The sequence below is a fragment of the Capra hircus genome, chromosome 12 (genome assembly GCF_001704415.2).
Source record: "Capra hircus breed San Clemente chromosome 12, ASM170441v1, whole genome shotgun sequence".
Classification (NCBI taxonomy): Eukaryota; Metazoa; Chordata; class Mammalia; order Artiodactyla; family Bovidae; genus Capra; species Capra hircus.
Genome location: NC_030819.1, coordinates 64,259,855 through 64,278,659, shown reverse-complemented (window position 1 = coordinate 64,278,659; position 18,805 = coordinate 64,259,855). Strand labels below are relative to the sequence as shown.

The 18,805-nt window shown below is 45.2% G+C and overlaps 1 long non-coding RNA gene across 1 annotated transcript; it reads left to right on the top strand.

The window, feature by feature from the left end:
- Positions 3,068 to 18,174, top strand: LOC102169973. The gene is made up of 4 exons (XR_310438.3): positions 3,068 to 3,179; positions 8,633 to 8,680; positions 9,649 to 9,743; positions 17,949 to 18,174. It is a non-coding gene; the product is annotated as an uncharacterized LOC102169973 (long non-coding RNA).

Here is an 18,805-nt window from a genome sequence, read left to right as displayed (position 1 = left end):
TTCACTTTTCACTTTCATGCATTGGAGAAGGAAATGGCAACCCACTCCAGGGTTCTTGCCTGGAGAATCCCAGGGACGGGGGAGCCTGGTGGGCTGCCGTCTATGGGGTCGCACAGGGTCGGACACGACTGAAGCGGCTTAGCAGCAGCAGCAGCAGCGCTACAGTACTCCATAGCCGATTGTGTTAATTCGGTACCTAGGCTCACTTAGTTGGACTTACAGACAAATTGGACTTACAGATGGGCTCTCAGAACAGAGCTTGTTTATATGTGGAGAACTTACTGAATCTCTAAAAACAAGGGATTCTGAGAGTCAGCCGATGAGGAGCGCAGCCGGTAGGGATATAAGACTTCACTTGGCTCCACAGGGAGACACAAGTTCAGCACCTAACGGCTCTCTGGGGGCTCCTGAAGGCTGGGTTGAAGGCCAGTGTTAACTACACTACTGTACCATACTGATGTCAGATCAGAGCCTTCTGTCGGTGGCTGATCCCGTATTGAATGACAGGTTACATCTTGAAAGATTGCATCAGTAATTCATGCATCATCACTCCTGAATTAGTGCAGTGCTTCAAATCATCTTGTTGTACTTCAGCATAATTATCTATAATTAAAAATAAATTCCTGTAGGGTGAGAATTGGAGAAGGCAATGGCACCCCACTCCAGCACTCTTGCCTGGAAAATCCCATGGACGGAGGAGCCTGGTAGGCTGCAGTCCATGGGGTCGCGAAGAGTCAGACACGACTGAGTGACTTCCCTTTCACTTTTCACTTTCATGCATTGGAGAAGGAAATGGCAACCCATTCCAGTGTTCTTGCCTGGAGAATCCCAGGGATGGGGGAGCCTGGTGGGCTGCCATCTATGGGGTCGCACAGAGTCAGACACAACTGAAGCGACTCAGCAGCAGCAGCAGCAGCAGGGTGAGAATATTAATTCCTACCCAAATCTCTTTATTTCAGTTGTACCCATCAACCATTACCCAGCTCTTACTCAACGACTCTGAACGCTTTCTTATGGAACAGGCTTTGCTCTGTCCAGTGAGTTTATATTTCCTATACTACAGTATATTCATCTCTCTTTGGGGTCAGCATTTCCCCTGGTATTTTGTGTTAGTTGTTGTTCAGTTGCTAATTTGTGTCTGACTCTTTGCGACCCCATGTACTGCAGCAAGCCAGGCTCCTCTGTCCTTCACTATCTCCTGGAGTTTTCCTCAAACTTTGGGTTAGTAAATGTTCTTTTAAGAAAAGGAAACCGTTCTTAAAGTCTTTATTGAGTGTGTTGTCATATTGCTTCTGTTTCACAGTTTTTGGTTTTTTGACCACGAGGTATATGGGATCTCAGTTCCCTGACCAGGGATTGAATCCACACCCCCTGCATTGGAAGATGAAGTTCTAACCACTGGACCACCAAGGAAGTCGCAGTAAATGTTCTTAAACTTACTGGTTTTTGTTGGTTTGTGGTTTGATTCACTTGCAGATTCTGAGGAAAGCTATGAAGCACATTCAAGAACAAAAACACACAGGCACCTATGCACAGATTGTGCGTGAAATTTTAGGAGAATCAAGGATCCCCTATGACCTTCCGAAGTGGGGTCCCCAGGCCAGCAGCACCAGCATTGTTGAGAGCTTTTTGAAGAGGAAAATCCTTCGGCCCTACTGATCAGAAACTCTGGGGCTGAGGACCAGTGATCTGGGTATTAATAAGCTTTCCAGATGATTCTGATGACCGAATGTTTGAGAACCGCAGCCTGAGGAGTTAAGAACCTTGCCCCGGCAGGACGTCATTCACATCCTGCAATAAATATCAGCTCTCTGAGAGCAGAAAGGGTAATGGATCCTTGCAAGCTCTGATCCAGTTACCTTCCCTGGGTGCTAACAGCTGCTTCGTGTTTCAGCTCAAGGATGCATTTGCTTACTGGCAGTAAGCAGGGGGCTGGCAACACCATCGCTGATCCTGCCGAGACACCTGCATTGGCAGGCGGGTTCTTTACCACTGAGCCACCAGGGAAGCCCCAAGTGTGATTAGGGAGAATACAGTTTGGTGCTTGGATTTTCAAAAAGTCAGCTTTTGGAGTCAGTCTCTAAGTTTTTCCATGCAGAAAATTTTACCTTTCATCAAGGTAACCCAGTCATTGTGTATGCTTAGTCATATCTGACTCTTTGTGACCCAGTAGATTGCAGGCCCCCAGGCTCCTCTGTCCATGGGATTTCCCAGGCAAGAATACTGGAGATACAGTACATTTCCTCCTCCAGGGGGTCTTTCCTGACCCAGGGATCAAACCCATGTCTCCTGCATTGGCAGGTGGGTTCTTTACCACTGAACCACCAGGACAACCCACTGGGCAACTTACCAGATGCAGTTGAAGGCTAGAGTGACTTCTCTTAGCCCCACTCGTGAACAGGAAACCAAGATCCTTTTCCACAAAGAGTCCACTGCCTCCCTACATTGCAGGACAGCTTACTCCCTGAAAAAGAAAGGAAAACAAAGCTAAACAAAAAAGAGGTTATTTAACTGAATATTTGCATGGGTCCCCAAACTACTAGGCACTATTTTCAGGAATCTGAAGATATTAATACAAGTCCCGTGACTCTGCTTCTCCCTATAGCTGACACCCCATCTCTCTTCTCTGCTGAACAGCTGTTTCGACTTCTTCAGCCCCATCAGTCCATTGAAATGGCTTTAGCCACGATGACCTGTGGTGGCCCTGTCTCTCTAGGAGTCTGTGATTCTCTCAGCAGTAGCTGACTTAACTTACTTCTCTGCGGTAGGTAGAGCTGTGGATCACTCCCCACCTTTTTAAGCTCTTCCTTTCTCTTATCAAAGCACCTCTTTTTTGTAACTATTTAAAAACATGGTGCTGTTTCTTGGATGCTAGCCTGCCTGTCTTAAAGTCCTTGTTAGTCACCATGTTTCCTTCGTGTGAATTTTCCAAATGGTTGCGGAGGAGAAAGGGGGCATTATTCTGTACCTGCGTGACCGGCGCATTCCCATTGTTCACGACTCCACCCAAACTGGTTCCTTGCAGTTCTTCCAGGTGCTCTTCTCCTTGGCGTCTTTACACACTCCACTCCTCTACCTACAGGGCTCTCTTTCCATCTTTGCCTTCAGATTTCAGCACAAATACCTCTCTTCCTGGGAGCCTTTTCTGACCATCTGATCACTGATCACCTCCATGCTGGGTGAGTTGGTTTAATTATTGTTCTCCCAGGACCAGGTGCTTTTCCTTCAAAACACTTATTCAAGTTTCTAAATGTATATCTATTTCTGGTGATCAGATGAATACTTACCTTCCCATAGATGGTAAGCTCCAGAAGGGCAGGGACCTGGTCTTCTCAAAAAACTTTTGGCTAAATAAATCACTTTATCATCTCATTGAATCTGTAAAACAATGCATAGAGCTTTGACCTGACAATTCCTAGGGGGCTCCATGCCCCCTCCTTCTTCTGCATTCAACATCTGTCCTTTTGTTTCACTCTTCCCCAAAGGGAGGAGTGCCTGAATCTGTCTGGCAAGTTTGAGAAAATCAACTCTGTTACATAGCCTACCTGGTCCTGGTCCTTGCCCTGCTCACAGCCTGCCAGTCAGCAAGTTTGTTGGAGCAAGTGGTCATGGGTGATTCCAATTAGCTTATGACGAGGTGGGTAGATCTGCCTATTTCCAGGGTGAAGCCCATTTGTCAACTGTCTGAGCCGCTTCTCCAGGGGAGTTTTATCAATCTGACATTTTGACTTCCATCTCTCTGACCTTTTAATTTTCTTAATGAGTCAGTAGGTTGGATGAAGTTAAGTGTTAATTTTGTCCGCTAACAAAAATGGCAGCCTTCTCAGATTTTCCCTTTCCCTGTTAAAACGGATACTCTTGTTCTCTGAGCTGACTAGGTCTGAACTCTTTTTCTCTTTTCTTCAAATCATGGCATAAGTCTTAGTAAGTTTCCTGTTTCCTCAGAAACTCCGTTCCTATTCAAGTACTAGCTGTACTGAAAGTTTCAATAACTCCTTTTTTTAAACTTTGTTATTTTTCTTATTGAAGTATAATTACCTTACAATGTTGTGTTAGTTTCTGCTATACAAGGAAGTGAACTGGCTATATGTATACATATATCCCCTCCCTCTTGAACCACTCCCCCATCCCACCCATGTGGGTCATCACAGAGCACTCAGCTGGGCTTCTTACGTGATACAGCAGTTTCCCTCTGGCTATGGTAGTATATGGTATACATGGTAGTGTATTTATGTGGAACCTAAGCTCCCGATTCATCCCACCCTCCCCTTCCCACTCTGTGTCCATGCATCCATTATGTCTACATCTCTATTCCTGCCCTGGAACTAGGTTCATCTGTAATGCCATCTCAGAGTCACTGATGAGATGAGTATCTCACATATCAGCTGCCTGTCTCACCCTGAAGTCTAGTAGGAGAGCCGTGTCTGGCAGATCACACTCTGAATTTACCAACATTTTCCCCTGCTCATGAAGCTGAGCTGACCTGCAGGTTAGGGGCACTTGACCTGAGAATGGAGACTCAAAGGAATCAAATTCTACCTGGCTTGCAGCCTATGAGGTAGCCTGGCACAAAAATCAATGTTCAAACAAGGTCAGAAAATGATTAACTAGGTCAAACAGAATTCTTCTCAGGGAGAATTGAATTGGAGATGTGGGTGAGTGTCCACTAGCTGGGAAGGAGGACCCAAGAAGGGAACTGCACAAGGAAGCTGGAATCTGATCATCACGGAGACTTGGTAAAGGAGGAACTCCAGGGAGAGGTCACCGAGATCCTGTTGCTGGTTGCCTGATGGATAACCAGGCTATCAGATGGATAACCAGGTTGCTAGGTGGACAACCAGGTTGTTAGGTGGACATCCTGGTTGCTAGATGGACAACCTGGTTGCTAGGTGGACAACCAGGTTGTTAGATGGATAACCTGGCTGCTAGGTGGACAACCATGTTGGTAGATGGACAACCAGGTTGTTAGGTGGACATCCTGGTTGCTAGATGGACAACCTGGTTGCTAGGTGGACAACCCGGTTGCTAGGTAGACAACCAGGCTGATAGGTGGACAATCAGATTCCCAGGTATACATCCAGGTTGCTGGGTGAACAACCAGGTTGCTAGGTAGACAGCCAGGTTGCTAGGTAGATAACTAGGTTGCTAGGTGAACATCCAGGCTGATAGGTAGACAACCAGATTTCTAGGTAGGCAGCTAATTTGCTAGGTGTATAACCAGGCTGCTAGATGGATAACCTGGTTGCTAGATGGACAACCTGGTTGCTAGATGGATAACCAGATTGCCAAATGGTCACCAGATTGCTAGAACTGCCTTGGACCCCAAGTATACCCATGCTTTGCTCCCAATACTATTGGAGAAGCAGGTGCATCTTTGTGCTTTGCAGCCAACAAAGCTCAGTGAAGGCTCATGATTCAGAATGCTTCCACTTGTCTCTCCTGAATTCCCTGATTCTCCAGCACTGTCAAGGAAACTTCTAGAGGGTATCCCTTAGTATAAAACAAGAGCATGTCTCTTCTTCCCAACAAACAACACTGTCTGTGGTCTCGATTTACTCCCAACCTCACACATGACCTCGTTGACCACAGGAGCCCCTGTTCTCAATGTGGTGGAATACAGCAAGGAGTGTGGGGCCAAAGCGACAGTCACACTGCTTGCAGGCTGGTCCCAGATGGTCCATGTGCCTGGTTTGGCTCACACGTATTTGTAATTTTTAAAAATTAATTTCTCACATTGAAGAAGGAGATTCCCCATAAAAATCTAGATTCCTAGATTTCCTGAAAAATTGTGAACAAAACCCCGACAGCACTGGGCCTCTTTCCCTGAGTGTGGTCATTGATCAATGCTGAGTAACGACCACCCCGCTCGCTGAACATGCCCTTAGCTCTAGTTCACCCCTGGCCTGCCTCCGTCACTTATGTGCCTCTCTGATCCTTGTTGTCACTGGACTTCGCACTCACAGACAGAAAGAGAAGGAAGGAGCAAACAGATGAGGAAAAGAGGTTATCTCTTAAGCCAAGGCAAGAAAGAATTAAGGAAGGGTTACAGTCGAGAGAGAGGATACCAGGGAGTGACGCTAAGGACGGGGATCCAACAGTACCATTGAATTTGATTAGGAGGGGATCACTGAAGTTCTCCATGAGTCCAGAAGCCAGATGGCAAGAGGACAAGGAAGCTGATGGTGGTCAGGTTGGATAGTGGAAATTCAAAGAACTGAGTCATGAAACGCAGAAGACAGATGTGACCGTTTCAAAAAATATTAAATAGTGACCGTTGCTAATATCTTCAGAATTTCAGAGACTGAGGGAAATTTCAAACAAAGAAAGGTAAGCCTGTGATTTAAAGAAAAAAAAAGATATTTTCCCCAAAGGAGATGATCTATCTATGGGATATAATAAGGTGGGATGGAGAATTCCGATGACGTCATGGGGAATCTTCATTTTCCAGAGCTAAAGGGAGATCGTCTGTCTCCTCTGAGATTTTTAAGTTCCTGTGGCATTTTGTCCATGTCTCAGTTTTCCTGCCAAGATGGAGGGACTCTGAAATTCACAACTGGTAACAGTTCTGTAACTGAGCAGGAGCCTCTGGGGACTTCCTAGGATAGGCCCTCGCCTATATCCCCTGCTTCAGCTCCTCTCTGAAGTACCCAGATAACAGGATTTGATGCACACTTCCTGAGTTGTTTCGCAGATGTGAACCACCCCCTGAAATGGAAACTATTAACTGCTTGATGACCATGAGCACATAGCCCCAGGCCTCCTGGAGCCTATTGCTGTTCAGTCACTAAGTCATGTCTAACTCTCTGCGAGCCCATGGACTGCAGAGTGCTAGGCTTCCCTCTCCTTCCCTCTCTCCTGGAGTTTGCTCAGACCATGTCCATTGAGTCGATGATGCTATCTGATCATCTCATCCTCTGCCTAAGGATTGATATCAACCCCTGTGACTTCACCATCAGCTCATCAGTGAACCGTGCACAAGCTGGCCATACACCCTGCAACCCTTCCTCACTTGCCCTTTAAAAATGCTCTGCTGAAACCACTTCGGGGAGCACAGAGTTTCTTTAGGGCATTAGCTGCTTGTCTCCTTGCACGGCCTTGCAATAAACCTTTCTTAGCTCCAAACTCCAATGTTTCAGTTTGTTTGGCCTCACTGTGCATCGAGACCACGAACTTTCGCTGGCAGCACTTTCTTTTAAAAAATGTCCCTGTGGTAATGTTTTTGATGGAATATTATCCTTTGGCCTGTTTCATTTTTCTCAGTGCTCTTTGGAATATCTCATGTGAAATAAATGCTTCAGATTTAAATGAGGAAATTTGACTTACAAAAAATAGTGTCATAGTCATTAAATATTACTTGGTTTGTCTGTGTATAGTCATTGAGAATTATGACTTCTGTTTGCAAATCCACGTGCCTCAACCTGCAACTGCTGAGGTTATTTAAGATCTCAAAATGGACTTGGTTTGTGTTCTGCCTTACCTTGCTAGGAGTCTTGGTAATGCACCCATTTCTGTCTTCCTTAAGCTTCCAGATTAGAAATATCTGCTCTTGAGAAAATACTTAATTATTCACTAGGGTTAGTCCTTCTCGTACAGCCCTGCCCAGCTCCTGATGGAGGCTAAGAAAATTTCCTTAGATTCACTCACATAAAATATCTCCTCTTCTTTCTCGTATGGCCTCTGGCTTCTCGCTTCCTGCTTTCTTGAAATCCGTAAGTTTTCAGGTGATTTTTGCTTCTCTGGCTTGATCTCTACCTGAATTCCTTTCTGGGTTCAGCCGGCTTCCTTCACTGGTGGCCGCCATATTGTTTCTCCTCCGAGCGCTCATGTTTTCCCAGCCTTTTCTTGCTGGTCAGCTCCTCCTCCAGCACTGACTCGCTTCCCTATGGCAGCTCTCACAGTGCCGGACTGGGTGTCTCTCTGTTTACAGTTGGCTGCAAGTCTCATTATAGTTATTGGATGGGGAAGGTTTCACTTACACCCCAGCTGGTTCATTCACTTTAATTTGTACTCCCACTACCTGGTCTCTTCACTTATACTTCCTATGCTTCTAACTATTAGTCACCTATGTGGAAGAGAGATATTGAAAATACCCTTCTGGGTTGACCTGATTGTGTGGTTCACTTCAGATTACAACTACATATCTGAAAGGAAAGTGAAAATCCGAGGACAGTGGGCATTTGTAATATCGACAGTATTGATGGTCTTTGGAGCTGGAAGGATCTGGAGAGAATTTAATCTAAACTCTTTATTTTCTAGATGAGGCTTGGAGGAGAGATCTGATTTTTTCAGGATCATTTTGCTAGCTAATGTCAGTTACCTGTCTCCCTAGATATGACCCTTTTCATCCCAGAGTATTTATTGACAACATGGTTACTCCTGAATAGTCCTACCTACAAATAAACTATTTATGTGTGTGTGTGTGTGTGTGTGTGTGTATATACACCTGAAGAATGTTTCCCAAACCTGTCAGAATCATCTGGGATGCCTTTTTAAAAGCACAGTAATATAGGCTCCTTTCAGACACCCTGAAACAGAATCTCTGAGACTGGGCTCAGGAAATCAAGGTCTTTCCTGAAGGATACTATTTTGTGTAATTCTCTCACCCTCCCCCTCTCTTTTTTTCTTCCATCAGGTACTGCTTTTCTAAGACTGGCTGTTATCAGCATGAAGGGGACCCCAGGTAGGCTCACCACACTGTGTTGTCAGGGTAGAAACCATAAACCCAGGGCAGAGAGGAAGACATATAGCAGCGTGTATGTGGCCCTGAGCATGAGGTCCTGTATCTTTAAGCAGAGCTCGGCAAGCTTAGAGGCTGGCTTTGCTTGCTCATCTATGCAGAGGCGGCCACCATCCTGTGAGCAGTACCTGGGGTTGTGGGAGTTCTTTGGGGAGACTGCCCTGTGAGTCAGGCCTGCAGAGGGTTGTGGGGCAGAGTTCTCAACATGCTCAGTGGTGATTCAGGGGCCCAGCTGAGACCTCAGCCGTAACCAAGGCTACCCAAGTAACCCATTCTACCTGGTCCGGAACTGGCCCTGTCTGGCTGGTAGGGAGTGGTCCTGACTTAGATAACCACATCATCGCCAGCAGTGATCAAAAAGATGCCCACAGGATCAGTCTCCTGGCATCAGCCGTGGCATGTGGGCACAAGAACTGGGGAATAGTGGGTACAAATGGTCTGAGAAGACCAGCTCTCCAGTGAACAAGCATATTCACTATGGCATTAGTGCTAGAAAGACCACACATTCACTGGGTGTATCCACAGGGGTTACTCAGCAGCATGATACATGAGGGGGCTGGAGATGTAAATCCCTTCTTGGGTTTAGGGATTGAAAGTCCCCTCTGTGGTCAAGGATTTGGGGCAGTCTTATGTGAAAGTAGGGAGAGTGACCCAGTGGCTTCAGGGCTGCCTCCCAGCCCTGCCCTGGACCACAGATGCATCAGCAGTAGTTCGGCAGCTCTAAAGAGCTGCTTTATCCTCAGAAGGTAATATATTGGCCTCCTTCTCCCTGCAGATGCTTAAGGTGGGCTCAAGAGCTCATAACGATTCATCCTCTTCTCACCTCATGGTTCTGATGGCCCCCAAAGCCTTGCTGTCTTGCAGCCCAACCAGAGGTCAAAGAATAATGCAAAAAACCCCATTTCACTCAGATTATCCTGGAATCACTTCCCCTTGGAGCTGGAAGAGGACCTAGGCCACCTCCCACCCCTGAGTCACTGAGAACCGTGGAGTACCAGAGCAGAGGGTAGGTTTCAAGTGGAACAAAAGGGTCCCCTTGAGCAGATGCAGCCAGAACCATCACATCTTTCCAGGGGCGTGAGGAGATGCAGGCAAGTAATTTGTAAGTGTTTTTGTTTGTTTTAACCTGGAATCCTCCATGCTTTCTTGTTGGAGAGCCTGTCCTGGAAGAACAGCTTGCTAAGTGGCTGGTCCATGTTGAAGGGGCACTGTGAGCATTTTGGTGGAACAGCAGTAGCCAGTAAGTGACATGACCCCTTGGCGATGCACTCTGCTCCCCATCAGTTTCTCTAGCACCCAGCACAAGTGGGACCAGTGGATGTGTAACCTTGAATTCAGAGGAACCATGACCTGTGGTAGCCTGGTCACATAGACAGGGACTGGGGTTATTGTAAGAAATGAGGAGTGATTCAGAAGTTTTCTGTTAAGAAACCACAGAGGGATTTGTCTACCTGGATATTAGAGCTGGAGACAAGACAACTCTTAGGACAACGACACTTAGAAGTCATGGACCTGGTGCTTTGCCATTGCAGGGACTTGGCCAGCTCTTGGATTTCTGCTTCTCTCTATACAGAAGCTTTATCTTTTTCTCCCCCTACCTTTGACCTCATGTAACCCCTCCACATTGTATCTTTGGGGCTTCCCTGGTGGCTCAGTGGTAAAGAATCCACCTGCCAAGCAGGAGATGTAAGTTCAATCCCTGGGTGGAGAAGATTCCCTGGAGAAGAAAATTGCAACCAACCAGTATTGTTGCCTGGCAAATCCCATGGACAGAGAAGCCTGGTGGGCTACAGTCCATGGGGTCGCAAAGAGTCAGACATGACTTAGCAACTGAACAACAGCAACGTTTTATCTTCTACTTAATCATGTTTCTACTTCCTCACAATTTGGCTAGCTCTTGACTTCAGCTGGCTCAAGGCTATTCATGGTCTTACCCACTGCATCTCAGCCTCTGTGGCAAACAGCCTGAGAATCTGCATTATTTCCCAATTCAACAGCCTATGAGTGAGGATCTAATTGGCTCAGCAGATGCCTATTTTGAGTGCAGATTGTTTTTTAAGAGAAACATTACTTTTTTTAAAAGATTTTTTTTAATGTGGACCATTTTAAAAATCTTTATTGAATTTTGTTACAATATTGCTTTTAAGTCTTAGTTTTTTGGCCTTCAGGAATGTGGGATCTTAGCTCCCCCGACCAGGGATTGAACCTGCACCCACTGCATTGAAAGGCAAAGTCTTAACCACTGAACCACCAAGGAAGTCCCCTATAACTATCTCTTAATTTTGTGTCTCCCGCATCAAACTGTGTCTTATTCATCTTAGCATCCCCAGTGCCCAGCCCAGTGCTGAAACCAATGCCAAGTACTAAATTTGGGGGCAAAGCAAATTATCAGTTCAGTTCAATCGCTCAGCTGTGTCTGACTCTTTTTGACCCCATGGACTGTAGCACGTCAGGCTTCCCTGTCCATCACCTGTTCCCAGAGCTTGCTCAGACTCATGTCCATCGAGTCAGTAATGCCATCCAACCATCTCATCCTCTGTCATCCCCTTCTCCTCCTGCCTTCAATCTTTCCCAGTAGCAGGGTCTTTTACAATGAGTCAGTTCTTCATAACAGGTGGCCAAAGTATTAGAGTTTCAGCTTCAGCAGCAATCTTTCCAATGAAAATTCAGGACTGATTTCCTTTAGGATGGACTGGTTGGATCTCCTTGCAGTCCAAGGGACTCTCAGGAGTCTCCTCCAACACCACAGCTCAAAAGCATCAATTCTTCAGCACTCAGCTTTCTTTATAGTCCAACTCTCACATCCATACATGACTACTGGAAAAAACAGCTTTGACTAGTTGGACCTTTGTTGGCAAAAGAATGTCTCTGCTTTTTAATATGCTATCTAGGTTGGTCATTACTTTCCTTCCAAGGAGTAAGCATCTTTTAATTTCATGGCTGCAATCACCATCTGCAGTGATTTGGGAGCCCAGAAAAATAAAGTTTGTCACTGTTTCCACCATTTCCCCATCTATTTGCCATGAAGTGATGGGACCAGATGCCATGATCTTAGTTTTCTGAATGCTGAGTTTTAAGCCAACTTTTTCACTCTCCTCTTTCACTTTCATCAAGAGGCTCTTTAGTTCTTCTTTACTTTTTGCCATAAGGGTGGTGTCATCTGCGTACCTGAGGTTATTGATATTTCTCCTGGCAATCTATAATATATAGATTATAATCTATAATATGAAGCAAATTATATACAAATGCAAAAATGGTGGAGAAAGGAAGAGGGAGGCTTGGAAATCTAAGCAGGCATGAAATATAAAGATCCAGGGGTCATGGTGAAACATAAGCACTGCTGAATATGTCCAATAATGTTGATTTAGAATATGAGGCATAGGATTCAATACCATTTCTTGTAGTGTTCTCAGCATTGGCTAAATCTTTATTTTACCTAGTCTGTTTCTACATTTTTTAAGGAAAGAAGAAGAAAGGAAAAGCAGAAGATGCTAGAGAAGCCTAGAGTATGCAAGGTGAAAAGAAAGAACAGAAGGGATGTAAAATAATAGTTGGTTTCTTTAGTTTGGGAATCAAAAAAACAGGCTAAGGATTGACTTTTTCAATTCAGCCTCAGAATCCAAGGCAACAGATGTGTGGACTCTCCTTTTATTCCAATGTCACAATTAAAATCAGAAAGAAAAATGGGGAAGCAAAAATTGTTGGCAGGTTGATTGCCAAGCAACTGATCGAATTGCAAGGGTCCAAGTCAATTCACTCTTAACAACAAAATAATTGGGCTGTGTCTGAACTATGGGAAATTATCTCCATTTTAAAGATACTAAATGAATTTGATTATTCAATAATCAGTGCACTGCTCAGCATTAGCAAGTTATAGCAGCCAAAATAGCTGATTTGACTCCAAAAATGTCAACTTGGCAGCACCCTGTAAACACACTCTTAGGCTTTGTAGGAGAATGGGCTCGAGAGCCAGAACTTGAGTTACCACTTTACCCAGAGAGACAATGGGTATGAAAGTCACTTGGCTTCCTCTGGGAAGATGGGAGTTTGCTTGCTTTTACCCCCCTCACTGGACTGTAGAAGATTCATCCAGTCATTCAAAAATATGCTTCAGTGCAGTTCTGATATCAACCATTCAGTGTTACCACAGATTCCATAGGGAAAGGACACTGTCCTCCTAAGACTCCTTTCCCTTCCAATACCAGCTCCATGTTCCAGGGTCCCCAGGCCACTTCTGAAATACTGACTACTGATTTTGGGGTTCTCATAACCCTCTCAGATTTGATAATTCAGTAGAACAACTCACAGACCTCAGGAAAGCTCTCTCCTTCTACATTTACTGAGGATGCAAATCTGGGCCAGCCATGAGATACCCATAGGGTAAGACCTGGGAGGATCCCAAATGCAGAGCTCCTGTGTCTTCTCCATGTCCTCTCTGTATAGAATCAGGATGTATCCTGGTACACTGATACATTCACCAACCGTTTGGGCCTCAGAGTCCATAGTTTTTATTGGAATTTCATTACATGGCCACAATTGACTGTATCATCAGCCAGTTGTCTGAATTCTATCTTCAGCCTCCCTCCTCTCCTTGGAAGTGAGGAATTTGGGTTGATATCGTGTGGTTCAAAGCTCCAACCTCAAGTTACTTGGTTGACATTTCTGGCATGGTTAGCTTCCCCCTTGAAGTCACCTAGTGGCCCACCATGAGTCACCCCAGCAGCACCAACTCAGGTGTGGTCCCCTACTATCTTCTGATGAGACAGGAGACTCCCAAACTTCTGTGACTGCTGCCACTGCCCACAGGGAGAAGAATAAAGTTTGGGTGGTATTTCTGCTTCCTAACCTGCATCGCAGTGTCTTGCCCTTTCACCTCCATCCTTTCACTTCTCCTACCGATCTCCCCTCAGCTCTCACATGGGGTACCCAGAGCTCCAACATGGGGAAGTATCTCTGTCCTCCTTTCTTGATCACTTCTTTTTGATTCAAATGATCTATGTCCCAGGAAAAATGGCAGTGGAATGTTCATTCCATTAATAGTCCCCCAAATAAATTGTTCTTTGGTATATTTCCCAAGATCTGTGTTGGGCTGCTTGGTCTGTGCTTACCTTCATTATCACCATCACCACCACCACCATCATCATCAATCACCCTCCACCACCTACTTCTTGAAAGTCACCCAAGACAAGTGCCCTACAAGTACTGAAAGGAAGCAGCCTTCTGTGTTTTTTACCCAGAGAGGAAACCGTGCTTTGGGAAGTGAAGTAGAAAACAGACCAGCAGGCACAGCAGGCAACATGCCTGAGCCCTGCGGCACTGGGAGGTTGAAGGAGGAGAGAGCAGGCAGGAAGGATGAGAAAAATCAGTCTTTCTGCAGACAGTTGGTGAGGCCAGGCCAGCTATCCACCAGAACAGGCCAGAACATGGTCTCCTGGGGGACAGGTCTGCTGGGGCGAAGTCAAATTGACTTTGTCAAAGTCAAATTCTGTTTGAAAACAGAATTATAGAGGAAGTATGACAGTAAGAGGAATGACGCTGGCCCCTGCTCTCTTGTCTCCCAGACACAGGAAAATCATGGAGCCAGGACAAGGGCTGCTCTGTAGCTCACCAAGCTCACAGGGCAGGTGGTCACACAGGACACGCAGAGTTACTGTGTTCTCTGGTGTTGAGCCGGTCATCACAGAGACAGAGGGAGACCCCTTGTTCTCTTAGCTTCCAGATCTGGGATAACATGGTACTTTGGGGCCAGTAGACTTGGGTTTGATTCCTGTCTCTGGCTCTGCTGATAGCTAGCTGTGTTATGGTGGGTGTGTGGCCTGGCTTACACTGAGCCTCGTTTACCATGTGTCAGGCTGTCTTCCTCCTATTGTGTAGTGAGGGTTGGTTGAGATGATAGACAGGAAAGCTGTATGATACCCAGCACATTTAGCCTGTTTCCCTTCCTCCCTCTGGTGCCACCATCCTCTGCACAGCATCCTATACCTGTAGATTTTGCAGAAGCTCCTGCTTCATTTCCTACTGGAATGGAATGATTCAGGATCCCCCACTGTCCGCCAGAGTCAGCCCCTGAGGGGGAGCAGTACTGAAGGAGACCTTCTCATGTTCCCCTTGACTCACCCCTGTGGACTTTGCTGGACTAAAAGAAGGTTGGCATTCATGCGCTGTAATTTCATTGACACCAGAAAAAGCCTTTCCTTCACTTTCCCCACTTACCCCAAACCCCAAGAAAACAAACATAAACCCTCCCTTTTGTGTTAACCTGCTGATATTCACCTATTGGGGTTTTGTTCTTTTAAATCATCTAAATGCAAATTTTCTTAGACATCATGATATTTAAAGCCTGAAATTTGTCTGTCTGAACGAATGAAAGAGTCTCAGTCTCCCTTCTGAGGTCCCTGTGTGAGGGAGGGCCTTATATAATTGCTGAGAAGGAAAAGCAGCCCAGACTCTACTTAACCTACTTCTACAGTTTTGTTTTGAGCCCTTTTCAAGAGAGGGTGCAAGACCAGTTTCTCATCAAACCCACAAAACTCATATTCTCAGACTTGGAGTTTTTTCTGTCCTCACCCCTACCTCACCCCACTTCCTCCCCACCTCTGTACTCCACCGTAGCAGGAAGGAAAGATGGGACCTTTGCTGAGGGCTCAGGAGTATGGTCTCAGGACCAGGGGGTCTGCCTTTCCATCTAAGCCCTGACCCTCTCCAGCCATGTGACCTCAGACAAGGCATATAATATGTCTGGGCCTCAGTTTCGTAATTTATATATTTGGGGACAAAAATAGTTCTTATTTCATAGGATTTGTTGCAAGGTTTAAGAATTAGTACATACAAAATGCTTAGAGCAGTACTCAGAATCTAGAAAGCATCATCTACATAGTCAGATAACAGAGAGGAAAGCCCTGGTGTTGGCATCAAGCCACCAGGGTCTGCACCCGGTGCTGCTGCTTGTGATTGTGACCTTCAGCTAGAAACTCAAACCTCTCAGTCTCAGTTTGCTCCTTTGTAAAAGCAGGATGTGTGCTAAGTCACTACAGTTGTGTCTGACTCTGTGCAGCTCTAGGGCTTGCAGCCCGCCAGACTCCTCTGTCCATGGGATTTTCCAGGCAAGAATATTGGAGTGGCTTGCCATTTCCTTCTCCAGGGGATATTTCCAACCCAGTAAACGAACCTATGTCTCTTATGCCTCCTGCATTGGCAGGCAGGTTCTTTACCACTAGCGCCATCTAGGAAGCCCATAAAGGAGGATAATAGTAACCATATCAGGGGATTGTTGAGAGGTTTAAGTGAGTTAATATTACAAAGCTTTTCAATCAAACACACCAGGCACCAGTGAGCACTCAGTGTAATTATTATTTTACTCTATAGCATGTTGACATTGTACAAGGTGGTCACCTGTCAAAGAGGCAATGGGGTGACTTGTGATACCTGTGATTTGGTTTCATGATGAGATAATATGAAATGTGGGCCAGAAAATAGCCACTTCTATTTATCACTTCACACACTAATAGTTGTTTTCAAAAGCTATTAATACAGTTTCAGTCGCTAGCTCCTGTTCTAAGACCTCTCCCTAGAGACTCCTCCAACTTGAGTCTCATACCCTCGACTTCTCCACCCATGCGAAGTCCTTTTTACCCAGCTTACTGCCTCCTGCCTCCTGCCTGAGTCTGTGTGTTAGCCATAATTGCTTCATGAAGTTATATGACTCAAAAAACAGAACAGCATATTGAATGGGAAATTAAACGACACATAAGTTGGTTTCATCACATCTTGCAAAGGTCCTGGAGCTTCCCATGTGATTTGATTCCAGCTCAAAAATTGCATTAGGGCTTTGGTAAAGGCTGCTAAAATTTACCTCTCTTGTTGTTTGGAGGGGTGGTTTTCTGGTGATCTCAGAGTCATGTGTTGTCTGTTAGCTCCTCCCCTTATAGTGCTACTAAAAGCACACAAGGATCATGAGTCTTGGGAACTGGTTTATCCACTGGCCACAGGGCATAACAGATTTTGGAGAACTGGGGTATCTAGAGGAGGGAGGATCTGGATGTTCCTGCTGGGACTCTCAGTGTAGCACTGGATGGTATAGATGGGCTGCTCCAGAACTACAGAGCTGCAGAGAGAGAAGCAGACCAGCCATATGTCATTGAGAAAGGACTGGATGGATATGGTGAGGGTCTATGGACTTCCCAGGTGAAATTAAAAGATGTAGAAGCAAAGGCCCCATGCTGTAAGCACAGGAGAGAAACAGGGAGGAGAAGGTAGGTTGCAGTATCACTCAGAGCTGGAACTTTGCCATGCAGACCCAGTCAATGTCCAGAAACACAAGGCAACTGCAGATGCTGGTGAAATGATAGTGTCAAGGAACAAGCCTGAAAACAGGCTCAGGAGGCTAACAATACTCCTTCTGTCTCCTTGTTTACCCCAAGGAAGCTCAAGGGAAAGAAATTACCATGGAAGAAATTATGCCTGTCTTGTAATCATTATTATTTAACAGATGAGATCCCCTTTCCATTTCTGCTCCAATTCATAATTATGAAAAAGAATGTATTTAACTTCAGATGTCACCTTGTCCTTGCTTGGGGTTATGCATAAGTTTAAAGTTTTGGGAACTCTAGAATTTTTAGATGACCACCTAGCCCCCACCATAGCAATCAGGCATTCCCCCAGGGACCTGGGTGGGAGAGGGGCAGCATGGTATTTTATCAAAGGGAGGAGGGGACATTTACCCAGACCTGCTGAGGGATGGTCACCCAGGTCTCCATAGAAATGACAGAAGAAAGGCCAGGAAGTCCCTTAAGAAGCAAGCGTTGTAACTTATGGTGGAGAATATGACCCCGCCCCCAAATTAACAGTAGGCAAGAGAAAGAGATTTTTTTTGACCGTATCCCTTGGTACTGGGGACCTCAGTTTCCTAACCAGAGATCAAATCCATGCCTCCTGCATTGGGAGCTTAGATTCTTAACCACTGGACCTCCAGGGAAGTCTTCAAGAGATTATTTTTTTTAAAAAAATAGGTTGGGCTGTGGTCTAATAGGAGTCAATTGATTGGATAAAAAATTAAGAACATAGCGAATGAGGTTGCGGTGCTACAACCTCATTGAATTGGATCTTCGCTGAACCTTCACTGAATTGCAAAAATCATTTTTTCTGGCTGTTGGTGGTGGTGGCAATGCAAGCAGTAATTGTTTTCTCTCCCTGGTTTGGGACACCCCTTCAGTATAACTGACGGAAGACGAGCTCCACCCTGGCGGTGACACTGCCATTTTTTGGGAGGCCACGATGCTCCAAGAACTTGCCTTCTGATTCACCTCGAGAATGTTCTGGAAAGGCCTCTCCTATTTGTCCGCTACGAGACAGAAGCTCCTCGAGATGGTTTGTCCATTTATGAGCCACAGAAACATGCATGTCGCTCGAGTGTCATCCTCAATTTGAACATAAATGAATTAGAACTCATACGAATATATTTTGAAAAATAAAAATGGTGTGTGTACAGTACATTATGGCTCACAAAGCAATTCCTCTCATTACCGTATTTAATCTTCTCAAGAATTCTTTGTAGTCAGTTGTTATTCTGAGTTAAAAAACAACTCCTTAGCTTGATAAGTTGTTTAGCTTGAAAATATACTTTTTTATCATATTAATTCGATTGAATTTTTCTTTTGCTTTCCTCAGCATTTCTGAGACATTTTCATTTCACTCTCCTTCTCCTACGACCTTCAATAGATTTCTAGAATTAAATAAAATCTCTCATACAATGCCTACCATGCTTAGATTCAAATCATTCTTCCAACTGTATTTCCTCATCTCATCTCCTTGGGAGTACGATTCTGTGTTCTCTCTCTTCTTCCTCCCCCAATCCCATTCTTGTCTTCCTTTTCTCCTGGCTTCTCTGCTTTTAACAAGGCTTGATTCTAAACTCTGGCCACTTCTTAAAGGCTTTGCTTAGACACCACCTTCTTAAAAAGATCATTCTTGCCAACATATTCACATTTGGCTGTGATACCTTCCTTCTCAAGGTTCCCAACAAAAGTAAAATCCTTGTTTCAAAAACTATGTCAGAATGGTGTCGAAAGT